At 46.2% G+C, this 15,927-nt stretch overlaps 1 long non-coding RNA gene across 1 annotated transcript in view; it reads left to right on the top strand.

The window, feature by feature from the left end:
- Positions 1 to 15,610, top strand: part of LOC307222256 — a 142,471-nt gene extending 126,861 nt beyond the window's left edge. The window contains exon 9 of the long non-coding RNA XR_013841685.1: positions 15,521 to 15,610. This is a non-coding gene — a long non-coding RNA (uncharacterized lncRNA). The remainder of the gene's footprint in view (positions 1 to 15,520) is intronic.
- Positions 15,611 to 15,927: the final 317 nt, after the last annotated feature.

Below are 15,927 nucleotides of genomic sequence, written 5' to 3'. Positions count from 1 at the left end.
CCAATTGTCTCTCCGTCCCCGCTCCCCTCCCACCCCTGGGCAGCAATTTCTTGGGAATGTGCTGGCTTTAGATATCCTGCCCCGAGCAGCAGGGTAGACTAAATTACCTACAACCCCCCACCCTGCAACTCTGATTATAAGAAAAAGTATGATGTGCTGCAATGTGATGCTCTAGGCTGCCCCCTAGTAGCACCTGGTGGTAAAACTGTCCCCTTCCTCTATGCTTAACTGTGAGCAACTAACAGCTCTGCTCTGCCTGCTCTAAATGTGGCTGGGTGGATTCCACACAGAAATTGTGCCCAAGCTCAGTTGATTTACGAGGACAGAGGTTAATATATATTCAGATATATATTAACCTGCTGAGTCTACTTGGAAGAACAAGTGCTGGACTGCTGAGTCAAACACTCTTGTTTGAAATTAAATTCTTGATTTCCATGGCCAAGCGAAAAGAAACACTCCCCCCACATAGCAACAGAAGTACTTTTTTGTTTTAAATTTCAAGCACTAATAGAATTTATTGAAAGCTCATTTTGGGAGGTTGTTACCCCGTAGTCCCTTATCACAGTGCTTTTTTATAGGTGACACACTCTTTGTCCTCTTAAAACTGAAGGGACGCTGCACTCTTAGGAACTCCCCCTTTAAATGTTTCAAATGTGGAAATGTATGAATGTTCTCTCCACATAGTAGCTTGTCTCCTATATTTTATTTGCTTCTTAGTTGGAAAGAGGCAAGCGCAGAACAGTGATTCACAAGGATGCAACGGGCAACCTCCTCTGACTAGGGGTAGTTCAGCTGCATCTCTGCATCGGATCAGCTGGTTGCTCCCCATCACACTTGATGCAGAAGATTCTGCAGAATGGTGTGTGTGACCCCAGCAGAGACTGATTAGACAGCCAGGCAGAAGCAGTTACTCATGGGGTAGTTACTCAGTGGGGCAGTCTCCTTTGTTGGGTGTGCCTTGCTGCCATTTGGAGTGGGCAGGCTGTTTGCTCTGATCACACCTGCTGCAGAAATGGGAGCGCCATTATCTGTCCTTAGTGCAGAGACACAGCAGGTAGCCTCCTCTGTGGGCAGGTAATACTGCTATGTCTCTGTATTGCAGGTGGTTGAATGCTTTACTCACACCTGCTGCAGCAATGGAGCATTGTAGCCTTTGCTCATACAGAAAGTGCTCCAGCTCCTTCCTCATTTGGACTGCTTTTTTTCTGCATCTCCCCTGTCCCCTCAAACTCTGCAGTATACCTATTTGAGATTTGGGAGACCCAAACTGTATATGGTCCTCTTAATGTGTCCACCCTGGAGATTAAAATAATGGTTTTATGGATAGCTGTGAGTTTCCTAATCATTCCTAACAAGGAATTTGCCTCTTTGGTGCCAGCTACTGTACAGAAGTTGGGGTGCAGCAAAGCCCCCCCCCCCGACCTAGCAACAGTTCCAATTACTGGAGTGCCCATTCTGCAGAAATCTCTGCTTCCACGGCTGGTCAATATCTTCGGCAAGATAATTAATATTAAAGCACCCGCTTCCTGGAATTATGATGAGTGAGGGTTTGGTTCCTTGTTCCTAAAGGTTCCTCTGCAATTCATTTGGCCAACGTCTTAATGTGCCAGAGAGCCCTGAGCCAACCATTCACTTTAGCAATATTAATTCTCTCTCTCTCTCTCTCTCTCTCTCTCTCTCTCTCTCTCTCTCGTCAGCTTTGCTTACATTGTGATTTTAATTCCTACGCTGTCTATATTCTGTCTCGCTAGCCTTCCACCCCCACCCCCTCACCATTTCCTGGCTTGATTCCCTTCTAGCAAAAAATGGTCTATGCAACTACTTCTGAGTTTAAAAGCCACATTGACATAATGCATAATGAATGGTTCGTTTGCAGGTGGCTGTTGCGCTTTGTTCATGCTATTTGTGCAGAGAGAGGATGAAGGCCAAACAGCAGCTGGGAGGCCTGCTGCTCTTCCTTTACATCAATCTTTCACCTCAGTTTTTTTTTGGGGGGGAGGAGGTCCCTTTAGGGGGCATCTAGTCTGACCCCGCTGTTTGTTGCAGAAAATTCAGTGCAAGAGCAACCCCAACAGATAGCAGCCCAGCTTCTGCTTCAAGACCTCCAGTGTTGGAGAGTCCACCATTCTTCTAAGTCACAGTTGGGTGACTTTTTCAGCCTAAAGGCCACATTCCCTTCCTGGGTAGGAGTCCGGGGGCCATGGAGCAGTGGCGGGTGGGGCCACAAGCAGGAGTAGGCAGAGCATTGAATGTAAATGTTTGCATTTGTACAAGAGGATAGATTGTATGCACACCAAGCACAACTTTCCCTATGCTCCATCCAAGGAAGCAAGAGGCATTATCAAGGTTCAAGGACACATTTACAGCCAAGGAAACTGTGAAGCAAGACCAGTGAACGGTGTGTCTGGGGAGAGTCCCGGGGCCAGATGGAGAAGCCTGGAGGGCCGCATGTGGCCCCCAGACTTAGGATTCTCCACCCCTGGCTTGTACCGACTGCAAGCAGCTCTCCAGAGTTTTGGAGGTAGGCACCCTGCCCAGCTGTACCTGGAGAAGCTGGGGGTTGAACTTGGGACATTCTACATTCCAAGCAGATGCTCTGTCACTAAGCTAAGTTCCTTTCCTTGAGACACAGCAATGTAGGAAGTTGCCTTATACTTAGTCAATCTTGCTCCGGGGATGCTCTATAGAGACTCACTGACCCTTTTGCCCAAGCCTACAAGCCTACAGGGGATTGGCCTTGAATTTGACAAGCACATTGGCAAGGCAGCCAGGGCAATGGCTTGCCTCTCCAGAAGGGTATGGAAGAACTTGGTGCCAATGTCCAATGCCAAGGTCTATCGGGCTTGCATGTTGAGCACGCAGCTTTATGGAAGTGAGTCTTGGACAACTTGCAATCACCGTAAGTGATGCCTCAACGCCTTCCCACATGCACCACATCAGGAAGATTTTGGTCATCACATGGCAGGACAGAGTATCAAGCAAAGATGTGCTCTCCCAGGCCCACATTCCCAGCATGTTCGCATTCCTGTCTCAGTGACATCTGTGCTGGCTTGGTCATGTCCACAGAATGGAAAGTGGCAGGATCCCCAAGGACGTACTCTATAGAGAGCTGGCTTCCAGCACCAGGCCAATGGGCAGACCAACTCTATGCTACAAAGATGTCTGCAAACACAACGTGAAGGCTGGTCACATCAACCCTGCCCTGTGAGAGTCCCTTGCAGACAACTACAGCACCTGAAGGCAGAGGTGGAATCTACACACACACACACACACACACACACACACGAAAAATGCTGTGAAAATGCTTTTATTTAAAACATTTTAAATAGATAGATAGATAGATAGATAGATAGATAGATAGATAGATGATAGATAGATAGATAGAATTTGCCATAGCTCACCATCGCCATCCAGTGTCACATGTGTATACAGTGGTACCTCGGGTTAAGTACTTAATTCGTTCCAGAGGTCCGTTCTTAACCTGAAACTGTTCTTAACCTGAAGCACCACTTTAGCTAATGAGGCCTCCTGCTGCCGCCGTGCTGCTGGAGCACGATTTCTTTTCTCATCCTGAAGCAAAGTTCTTAACCAGAGGTACTATTTCTGGGTTAGCGGAGTCAGTAACCTGAAGCGTATGTAACCCGAGGTACCACTGTATTACACTTTGCAACACACTTAAAACATTTTATTTTCAGCTATATTAGCTTGAGTTCAGGCAGTCAGGATGTGCATCCAAAGCTGTGATCAGAGAAGGAATGACTGTTGGGAAGAGCTCAGAAAGATGGAACACCCTTGTGCATCTGCAGCAGCACAACCAGATGCCTTCCTCTGCCCCAGCTGCAACAAATCATGTCTCTCCCACGTCGGTCTCTACAGCCACCGCAGGCGCTGCAGGCTTGCGGCAGTTCGGCTTCACCCCCAAAGGCGCACTCTGCCACTGTCTCCTGAGACAGACAGATGCCAACAACTTGCTCAGTTCTGTTGACACTGACAGGTGCCCCCCTGTCCCCAGCCCTACTTGGTGTTGCCAGAGATCGAGCCTGATGCTCCACCACTGAGCTATGGTCCTTCCCTTAAGATGTAAGGAGCTGCCTTATACAGAGTCACAGGGACACGGGTGGCGCTGTGGTCTAAACCACAAAGCCTAGGGCTTGCCAATCGGAAGGTCGGCAGTTCGAATCCCCACGACGGGGTGACCCCGCAATGTTCAGTCCCAGCTCCCGGCCACCTAGCAGTTAGAAAGCACATCAAGTGCAAGTAGATAAATAGGTACTGCTCCAGCGGGAAGGTAAACGGTGTTTCCATGTGCTGCTCTGGTTCTCCAGAAGCGGCTTAGTCATGCTAGCCACATGACCAGGAAGCTGTCTGTGGACAAACGCCGGCTCCCTTGGCCTATAGAGTGAGATGATTGTGCAACCTTGTGCAAGCCCAGAGTCGTCCATGACTGGACCTAATGGTCAGGGGTACCTTTACCTTTATACAGAGTCACAGCCATTGGCCTACCAGTAATGTCTACTGCCCAGGGTTTCAGGCAGGGGACATTCCCATCCCTACTTGGAGATGTCATGGGGACTAAACCTGCATGCAAAGCAGACGCTATGGCCCTTCCCCAACTCTCTCCTCTTGCCTTGTTGCGAGGCTGTCTCCTTTGTCTGGGAAGAGGGGCATTTCATCTGAGAAGGTACCTGATGCCAGGCTGGGGCAGGGAAAGTCTCCATTTGTCGGTGAGCCTGGGAACGCTGCCAACGAACTGAAAGCATTGCTCTGAGAGTGGCTGCGACTGGGAGCCAAGGGCCCTCCATGTGCTGTATATCTCTCTTTAGTTAGCTCCTGTCAGGAGGAAATGCATTTTTTACTTGCCTTTCTGGCACCCAGCTCCCCAGCGCCTTTCAATTAAATTAATTGCTCCAGTGAATTTTCGCCTCTTCATTACATTAAGCACTCTCAGACAGGCTCCTTCTCTGAAGAGTTTCATTTGCGAAATGGTTTTAATTTTTTAAATGTGCGTGTGATGGTGGGAGAGGGGGGTAGAATTGGACAGGGTGGCCAAGCAACTAGCATGTTGGGCTTCCAACTGGTGCTGCAATGCTTCAGCACAGTGCTAATTCCAGGTTTGGGGAGTGAGGGCATGAGCCAGGTGTTCTTGACGTGCACCCCTCCCTGAAGACCACCACCACCTCCTTCTGCCCATTGGCTCATTGCTGGCACTAACTGGCAGCAGCTCTCCAGTGTGTCAGATAGAGAGTCTTTCTCAGCCCTACCTGGAGATGCCGGGGACTGAATCTGGGAGTTTCTGCATGCTCTACCACTGAGTTATGGCATTTCCTTCAAGACATAGGACGCTGCCTTGTATGGAGCCAGACCCATTGACCCATCTAGCTCAATACTGTCTACACTGACTGGCAGTGGTCGTGCAGGGTTTCAGACAGGGAGTCTCCCCTGGCCTGCTTGGTGATACAGGGGAAAAGATAATGATCATTGGCTTTTTTTGAGTACCAAGAGAAAGCTTTAATTACTCCTTTGTCTCAGGACACACAGCAGAGTCATCATGAATTGCATAAAGGTTAAATGACTGAGCTGCAGCAATAAAACTGCTGGCACATCTGCAAAGCTAAGCAGTGGCTGGTATGGTTTCAAACTGGTCATGTGTTGAGCTTTCTGCATTGCAGGAGATTGGACTAGATGACCCTCGGGGTCCCTTCCAACTCTATAATTCTATGATTCTAAGTACCGATTCAAAAGTGGTTTCTGCTTCAAACTCACTAGGTAGCCTAGTGAGGCTAGCCACATATTGACCCACCTTATAGGGATGTTGTGAGTATTACAGCAAGATGTGAAGTACTTTAAACACTACCCAGGAGCAATGTATACTTTTACAGTACTATCAATTTACCCTAACTACAGCACTGCAGTAATGCCTACCAATCAGAAGATGGCACTACACTTTACTTTTAGCTAGAAGCCAGGTTTCTCTGTAGACCCTCCAATTCACTGGGGTTTTCTTTGGCAAAGATGCGGAATCCAGAGGGGGCATCTGCATTCTTGCAGTGCAGACACAGGATCAGATGTTATGCCTTATTGCTCACTCGCTTGAAACCCCAGGAGGGTTTCATTTTACAGAGGGACTTTTCATTCATCCATACAAATTTATTCAGCCCATGGGCACATTTGCAAACCGGAGAAAGTACTGTAGGTGCCACATTTTTTATTATTCAGGAAAGGGGTATAGCTCAGTGGTAGAACATCTCTGCTTTGCTTGCAGAAAGTCCCTGGCACTTCCAGGTAAGGCTGGGAAACTCCCTGTATGTGACGCTAGAGAACCACTTCCATTTAGCGTCAGCAAGTCCTGAGCTAGAAGCACCTACGGACCTGACTCTGTTCCTGGTATGCTTTGACCTCTCTTTCCAGGAGATGGTGCAGACTGGTCTTAGTGGCTCTGTTCTGCCTCCATGGTGGGAGCCAGAAGAATACCAGTTGCTGGAAACTGCACTATTGGAGAGCACTTTTGTGTCCAGATCCTGCTTGTGGGCTTCCCACAGGCATGTTGCACCTTGGGAGACCAGGGTTCAAATCCCCACTCAGCCATGAAGCTCACTGGGTGACCTTGAGCCACAACCACAGTCTCTCAGCCTAATCTCAGGGTGGGATTAAATGAGGAAGGGGGAGAACCATGTATGCCACCTCGATTTATTAGGAGGAAAAGGTCAGATACAAATGCAACAAATAAAACTGGCAGACACTGGAGAGACCTGTCAGGAGTAAGCATGGACCAATGGTACCAAATAGTATGGGAAACAGCCCTACTAGAAAAATTAACCAATAAACTGAAACTGACACGGGGACAAACAGAAGAAGCCCCTGTATGGCTCCCCTTTATCACACACACAGCCCAACGAGACAATGACAAAAATCCACCAACAGCATACAAATCAATATGGCTAACCTGATTCAAAACACCCACCCACCCCACTCACACATGAAAACAAAGACCACCACAGCCAACCACAAATGAATAACCACACCCTAGGCCAACCCCAGCCTCTCTCACCACCAAAGGAACACAAGTGAACAGCAGAGAACCTGCACAAGCAACGCTGACACAAAACCCCACATATAGTAAGTAAAATAGAAACATCGCCACCCGACTCCCCCATCCCCCCCACCTCTTTCCCCCTTTTCTTCCTAAAGTCTCAACAAATGAAACTGATTTGTAAAAATGTTACATGGGGGGAAAAGTACGAGAGAGAGACATTGCACACTTTTGTAAATCAACAAAATCTTTAATAATACACACACACACACACACACAAAATAAAATAATTAAAAAATTGGCAGGCCAACTGTGAGAACAGGACGCAGGACTAGATGATCCGTTGGCCTGATCCAGCAGAGCTCGTCCAATCTCCTTATGCTGCAGACTGCAACACTAGGGTAGTTTAATCTGAGTTGGTCTTAGACAACTGCTTTGTACTGGAAGTGTTTCCTTTACTGTTTTAAGAAATCCAATTACCAGAAGAAAGAGAAAAGGGTATTAAGTAGCAAAGCACTCAGTCCAATGAGGCCGTAAAAGTGGAGCCAGGAGGAAGCACAGAAGACCGTCTGTTCCCCTCGTCCTTCTCGCTCAGGGCCTGCTTATTCATTCTCCTCTTTCTAAGTACTGGCTCCAGCAGACAGCTCCGCCACACTTTATCATCCCCAGAAATAGCAGCCGAAAGAGGGGGAGAGGGAGGGGGAAGAAAAGAGGGTCTCTTCACTGAGGGCATTTCGCTTCACTCTCCCACACCACTTTATCTCCAGCACCCAGTCAAGGCATTTGCTGCCGCTGTCACTGGGAAATCTCAGATAGGCAACTCCAACCTGTGTCTCCTCCTTGCACACTGGGCTGTTGGATGACGTTATCAACTAGGACAGCTGCAGTTTTCCGGTACCTGTCCCCAGGTTGGCACTGCCAGGCACCTGCCGATGCCCCCACTCCAGCAAGCATTGGTGGCTGGTTTATTAGGGCAAATGAAGCAGTGTCCCACCAACCTCAATCTGCCCTCATAGGAAGATAGGTGACCATTGGTACATCTAGTGTGGTCCAAAATGGCACCATGCACCTGGGAGATAGCCGTAGCCTTAGGGGGGAACCCAATGTTTGCAGAAGTACCACCTCTCCCTCCCCCCAAAAAACAATTCTAGTAGAGGAGCAACTCTGTAATGCAACATTTGGTTGCAGGTTCCACTTATTAAAAATCTATTGCCAATTTGAAATTTAGTATTGTTGACCTTGTTGATCAAGACAATGGCAGCATCTGTTTTTATGTCCGAATCTGCCTTGCTGCACTCAGACCAGACCCCAGATCTATTTGCTGGATCACAGCTTTACCCTAGGTGGATAAACTCTGCATGGTCATTGTCCTCAAACAACCAAAGCCTTTCATTTCCCATTAGCTATTCAGGAGGATTATATCATAAGTCACTTTAAAACACAGAAACACAAATTTTGGTCTTTTGCAGACATTGCATTATGTTTTGATCCCTGCACCGGTGAGTCCAAAGTATCATTTATATGAATAGAAATATATGTTAGGAACATAGGGAGCTGCCTTACGCAGAGTCATACCATTGGTTCATCTAACCTCTGAGCAATGACTGTTTCCCAAATGCACCATTTAATGCATCATGTAAAAATGAACATGTACACAAAAGTTAAAATGTCTATAGACAATAGTGCCTTCATAAAATCACATTATTCCAAGTATTCAGCAGTCCTCAGTATCGCTGGTATTCAAATGTGCAAACACTCAACATCCATCTGGTAAACATTTGTCAGTAAATATTTGCTCTTTGGCAAACTACAAGATCCAACAATGGACTTTAATCCTACTGCAGGATTTTCTCCACACGTCCAGTCTTGAGGCCAAAACACATATTTCTGTCAGTGGTGTAAGTAAACAGTGGTGATGGTTGGGGTGCCACTATTGTTGGTTCTCTGAAGCCCTTATCTTCTTTCTTTTTTAAAAAAATAATATTTATTGAAATTTCCAAGAAAAAATAGAAAAAGTAAAAAAGAACCAAAAAAAGAAATTACATGATCCAAAAAAAAAAAATTACAAAATTACAAAGTACAGAAAAAAAAGCAAAGGAAAAATAAGAACAGATTAAAAACAAATCCCTCTTTCTCTGTCCTATAATTCATTTACTTATTTCCATGACTTCCTCACACCTCCCTCCTTTGTATTCCAATTCAAATAGTTAATTCAGCAAATTTTCCCTCCTTGTTTTATCTTCGTTCTTATCTTAAACATATTTTATCATTCTATTTCTCATCTAATTATCATATTCCTTTTTAACCTTATTGTTAGAGATCATTTCATTCCTACTTCATTTTAACATCCATTGATTTTACACTGTTTCTGCAAATAGTCCTTAAATTTCTTCCCATAAAATTTCAAAATTTAAACCATATTTATACTTAACTTCTTCAAACCTTTCTACTAATGCCAATTATTTCCTTTCCAGCAAATTCCCTGTTATTTCATTAATATCAAACTAATTCCAAAAATAAAAAGAAGTTCTCCTCAAATTTTTATCCAACGTCCCTTCTTCCTGGTTTCGGGTTATGTCAGTCCTTTCAGTCTCCCTTATCTCCCTTAGTTACAGTTGTCCCCAGATTGTCATTATTCTTTGGGAAGGTTCAAGCACACACCAAAAATTCAAGTTTGTGCAATTAGGATAATAGAATCCTAGAACTGTAGAGTTGGAAGGTATCCCAAAGGTCATTAAGTCCAACCCCCTTCAATGCAGGAACCACTGGAATCTACAGTTAGTTGAATGGAGTGCCTTGCTACTCTGGGTGCAAGAAATCCAATCTCTAAAAAAGAACAACAGGTTTGGTTTTATGTTTTGTTGGTTTTTTGGGGTTTTTTTTTTTTGCAGTTAGGATAATACATTGAGAAGTGTGGGGTGAACAATTGAGGGAGAGTTGTTATGGCCATAGTGCAAACAAATCTAGGTGAAATCAGGCTCATTGTTGAGTAACCTCCCTGCAAACGAATGAGAAGGAAGGCTCGAGAAAGACCAGACACCATTTAACCTTCCGGCGAACTTTGTGCAAGCAAATAATAATGAATAGGTGCGGTAGGAAGCAGGAGCAGGTGTCCCCATTTTAATTTCCCACAATCCCCTGGAACGAAACTCCTTTGGGGGGGATTGTGGGTAATTAAAATGGTGTCCAATTCACAATCTAGCTGCTTGGTGTGGGGGGGGGGCGTGTGTTGTCGAGAGGGGTAGCCCCAAGGCCAGTCTCAGCACATCAGTGCCCACCCCCAATCATAGGAACATAGGACGGTGCCTTATATCAAGTGAAGCCATTGATCCACCTAGCTTAGTAGTGTCTACACTGACTGGCAGTGGCTTGCCAGTATTTCAGACAGAGGTCTCTCCCAGTCTGGCATGGAGTTGCCAGGCAATGAAACTGGGACCTTTTACATGCAAAGCAAAGGCACTTCCACTGATCTACTGCCCCTCCCTTGCCCAAGGATGCTAAGTGCTGACTGGCCTGGAGCTGTCCCCACCAAATATTTAATGCTTTCCTGCATGCTCTGCAATTATCGTAGGAGGTCCATAAATAACCTTCTCCCAGTGAAGGTAATCTAGAAAGTGAGCAGCAGATGATCCAAGTTAGGGATGGCGGTGAGGAATGGCTGCTTTAAAACACACCCACTCCCACCCTGCAGCTAGGATAATGTGCTGAGGAGTGCATGTCTTTTAAGAGCTGGTAATGAAGTCAAGACGAGGTCAGTTGTTGGAAAGCAATGATGGACCTGAACAAAGAGGCATGGCGGGAGGTTGCTTTTCTGTCCTGTGACAGCACAGCACGCCCAAGGCAGATTTGGGGAAGCTGTCTGCGTGTCTTCTAAAACAGCAACAGATTAGACCGGGGTGGAGGAGCCTATTTCACCCCAAGGGCCACATTCCCTCTGGTGCAACATTCCAGGGGCCACGTGCCAGGGGTGGGCAGGGCCAGGGGCAAAAGTGGGCAGAGCAACGATTCTGAATGTTGCCTTGATGCCTTCATCCTCAAACAGCACTCTTTCCAGTTGTGATTCCCAGCACCTAACCCTAACCAGGTTAGTAGGGTGGTGGTTCTCCTGGGGGCTGAACGGCCATGGAAGGCTGACTTATGGGTGGAATGGAGAAGCCTGGGAAACAGCAAGGCCAGCCGGCTGGAATCCCTGACAGGAGGAGCAGCCTGTGCTGCAACCTTCTCTTGCAGATCCCAATATTACCAGTCTGGACCAGCACCAAGGCAGGTCACACAAGCAGAAGCCCCTCCCCTCCCCCTCTGTTTCCAATGTCTCCTGCACTGGCAAGGAGCTTCAGTCATCACACACACACACACCATTAGGCTGATCGCTTAAGCTGCCTTGCCCCATCTTTGAAGGAGGTGAGTTGGCAGGCACCTCGAAAGAGGGGATGGAGGATAAAATCCAGCTGTGTTTGGGTACTCTGCTTGAACTGAAAAAAGCATCAAGGGTTCTGGGAAAGAGGTTTCCAGTAGAAAGAGGTGATATTAAGATTCAAGGCACGGTTTTCTTCTTCTTCTTTTGGCACAAGCCCCCAAACTGTTGAAATACCAGAGCTGTATCTCATGGATGCCCTCCACGCCACAGGGCAGAGGAATGGCTGCTTACAAGGGTGCGGGGGTCTGAAATGTCCCTCTCCCTCCTACCCATTTCTCTTCCTGCCCCCTCCCCCTGCCCTCCATGGCAAGGGGGTGGGGAGGCGAGGGAGGCGGAATAGAGAGATTTCCAACCTGCAATTCTGCAGTTCCCTTAAATCCATAAAAACAGGATTAATGGGTGCAAACTGTCAGGGAGAAGATAATTAAAAGAGAGAGAGAGAATTCTTGAAGTTTAGCCAAATACTTAATGTAACCATTGCCATTGCCATTAGCGTGGGCAAGAAAAGAGAAGGGTGAGGGGGAAGAAAAGCACTAAAAAAAACTTAACCCCCCCCACCCTCCAAGCTCTTAAAAGATTTTTCTTTCTTCTATAATATATACATCAATTTCCTTTTAAGTCTTGTACAGAAGGAAGAGATTAGTCCATAAATAGGAGCCCCTCTTTTTTCTGGTCGCCAAGCCTCAAAAAGGTTGTTATAGTACTAGAAAGGGTTCAGAAAGGGGCAAAGAACAAGATCTAGGGGTTTAGTGGAGCAACTGCATTGTGAGGAAAGGCTGGAACATTTGGGGCTTAGAGAGAGGGGGGCGAGTAGAGGGGGGATGTGATAGAGCTGTATAAAACGAAGCTGGGGGCTTCATGATAATCACAGCCAAGTGCACCCCCTCATGGCCACACACTCTTCTAAGTTTTTGTTTGTTTGTTGTTGTTTAGTCGCTTAGTCGTGTCCGACTCTTCGTGGCCCCATGAACCAGAGCACGCCAGGCACTCCTGTCTTCCACTGCCTCCCGCAGTTTGGTCAAACTCATGCTGGTAGCTTCGAGAAGACTGTCCAACCATCTCGTCCTCTGTCGTCCCCTTCTCCTTGTCCTCTCCATCTTTCCCAACATCAGGGTCTTTTCCAGGGAGTCTTCTCTTCTCATGAGGTGGCCAAATTATTGGAGCCTCAGCTTCAGGATCTGTCCTTCCAGTGAGCACTCAGGGCTGATTTCCTTAAGAATGGATAGGTTTGATCTTCTTGCAGTCCATGGGACTCTCAAGAGTCTCCTCCAGCACCATAATTCAAAAGCATCAATTCTTCGGCGATTAGCCTTCTTGATGGTCCAGCTCTCACTTCCATACATCACTACTGGCTTCTAAGGTTTGAATACTGTTATATAAGATAATAGTAATGAGGAATGCAATGCAGCAATGATCAGTGCAGATCCCCATGTGTTGACTTTCAGCTAGATCTTCTATTTTCTGTTCATGGTGGTGGGCAAATGATTAGAAGTGCTCCAATACCTTTTTTCGGAGTGACTTAAGGTATGTTTCCCACGAAGTTCCGTTGCATGTAGCAGGCCTTGCACACTGTTCCCTTGAAAACAAAGCCCCTTGCGTTTTCAGTGAGCTGAATGTTTAGCTTTGAGATGAACAGAACAACTCCTCCCTAGTGCTCTTCCAGCATGCCTTCTCCAGGGTGACCCTAGGAGCCAATCCTCAGTTGCTCACTTCCATTCTCTTTCATCAGCTCCAATCAACATTATCTACCTTTAAAATTGATCAGATTTAGGGTATTATCTTTGTGTGTTACATGAGCCTGTGGGGAAGGGATAGAGATCCAAAAACAGGAAGCCCTGGGGGGCGGAAGTCAGCAGCTGCTTACTCACGAGTAGCCCTATCAGCAATCAGCCAGGAAAGGTTGCAGCTGAGGAAGGGCCTGGGCCTGGTAAGATGCTTCAAGCTTCCAAGTTGGGGCTGATGGCTTATTAGCCTCAGAGGGCGGCAGGGAAGGAAAAGCACGAGCAGCTTGTTTTAATTCTTCCACAAACTCTAATCCAGAGCTTTCTGAACTGTGTGTCGTGACATATTCGTGTGTCAGCTGCGGTGTGTAGATGTGCTGTGTCCGTATCTCTTATAAGGGGTTAGTTCAACCTCCAGTTTGCTAATAAAATGGAATTACTGCATTGCAAAATGATGCATGTCTAAAATGTGTGTCACCAACATAAAATGTCTGGAAAGCTCTGCTTGAATCTGACAAGAAGTCAGCTGTGCACATCTTATACCTTTGAAACATATCATTTTCCCTCAAAGAATTCTGGGCACTGCAGTTTCTTAAGGGTTGCTGGGAGTTGTAACTCTGTGACGGGTGAAATACCACAGTGCCCAAAATGATTTGAGGGAAAGAAAAGTGTTTTAAATGGATAGCGTAGATACAGCCTGAGAAATAGGGCTGACCCACGGCTGGAAACAGTTTGAATGCCTGGGTGCATTCAGGATGCAGAGAGCAAGGACAAAAACAAAACTACCTATGAGCACATGCAGAGTGTGGCAGGAAACCAACCACCACTACTCAGGTTTGCCAATTTTATTCATTTTCACAATTCTGCTAACTATAGCCCTTGCCATTTCCTTGAAATCCCAGTGGAGGCCAAAGGAAGAGAAAGGAGCGTGGAGACCTGCCTTATCCCCTGCCTGAACCGTACACTGCAACATTTCTCGGATGAAAATAGAGACCATAATCATAATCATAGTAGCAGCAATATTTTATTTATGCCCCCACCCATCTGACCGGTTTGCCCCATCCACTCTGGGCAGCTTTCAACATATATAAAAATAATAATAAAACATTAAACATTTTTTAAAAAAACTTCCATATACAGGGCTGCCTTCAGATGTCTTCTAAAAAGTTGTATAGTTAGTTAGCTCAGGGATCGCATAACTCCATACCCTTCAACATTTCTCTGAAATGAAAATAGGGACGTCCTAAGGAAAAGCGGGACATTCTGGAATCAAATCAGAAACCGGGACGGTTTCTGTAAATCTGGGACTGTCCCTGGAAATTAAGGACACTAGGAGGGTCTGGTCCAGTAATATCTGCAGTCCAGGAGTTGAAATGGCTGAAAATGGCTGTGGCCCACCAGTCACAAAGGGGCGTGGGGTGGGTAGAACCAGTCACAAAATGATGGCAGATGGAGGTACTGATGACTTTTGCACCACCAACTTTAAACAGTGATGACTTTCCACAAAGAACCCTGAGAAGCATATTCGTTGAGGGTGCTAGGAATTGTTTGTTGTTTGTTTGCTTGCTGCATTTTGATTTCACTTTTTTCTTTAAGGAGCATACATGGTGGCATACATGGTTCTTTTCCTCCTCATTTAATCCTCACAACAGCCCTGTGAGGTAGGTAAGGTCAAGGTCATGCCGTGGCTGAGTGGGTATTTGAACCTTGCTCACAGCTTTCCAAACTCTGTGTTGCAACACATTAGTGTGTCGGCTGCAGTGTGTAGGTGTGTCGCACAAACGCTCCCCACACTCCTCCCGGGGCTGGAAAGGGGTTTGTTTAACCTCTGGTTTGCTAGTAAAACTGAATTACCTTGTCGCAAAATGATGGATGTCTTAAAAAGTGTGTCACCAACATGAAAAGTTTGGAAAGGGATAAACTACAATACCCAATATTCTTTTGTGGTGTGGTAATGTGCTTTGAATGTGTGGTGTGTGTGTAGTACAGAGAGATTGTTAAGGCGGCTGAATTTGACAGATTGGTCTAAAATAACCAGCCAAACCTTTAGCTGTCAATCCTTATGAAACAGGAACTGTACGAAGCAATTTGTGTTACGGGAATGGTTTTTAAATAAAATGGCAAGAGGCCCTTCCTACAACAGGGGGATTGTTGCTGTATTAGCAATCAATCAATATTCTATCATCCTTCAGATTTTTTTTATCTTAAAAAGGACCATCACGGAGGCGGTGTAACGTTTTATTTGATAAAGAGCATTTCCCCCCTCTGTCCCCCAGACCTCCCCCCACTCTCGCTTAGCCCAATTTATCTTCTCCCACCACTTTCAAATGCCTCTTTAAAAAAATTCTACAGGAGGAATTGCAGAAATCCATTTCCTACGATGCCGCAGCGAGAAAGAGAAGCGTTTTTATTTCCCTGTTATTAGCCCCGTGACAAGGTAAGTAACTTTGAGAAGATGGATCGCTCAATGAAGCATTTTTACTTTCCCAATTAATCCAGGCATAATAGTAATAAATCCACCAGGAGCGGTAATTAAATACAGCCGGTCTGTGGCATCCCCTAGTTGCCAGCATGTCAGAGGGAATGTACAGGAACATCCTTCTCCTGGAATTGGTTGAGGGAAAAGTCAATTGTGATGGGATGCCGGAGGTGGAGGGTGAGGTGGGGGTAAGGAGAGAAGGATGTCAAAGGCTTGAGATCACGGGCTTCCCCCCTTCGCTGCTCCCATCTACAGAGAACAGATTTATCCCATCAATCCC

This window comes from Podarcis cretensis (assembly GCF_951804945.1).
Source record: "Podarcis cretensis genome assembly, chromosome: 8".
Taxonomy (NCBI): Eukaryota; Metazoa; Chordata; class Lepidosauria; order Squamata; family Lacertidae; genus Podarcis; species Podarcis cretensis.
This window is presented reverse-complemented; position numbering and strand designations above follow the sequence as displayed.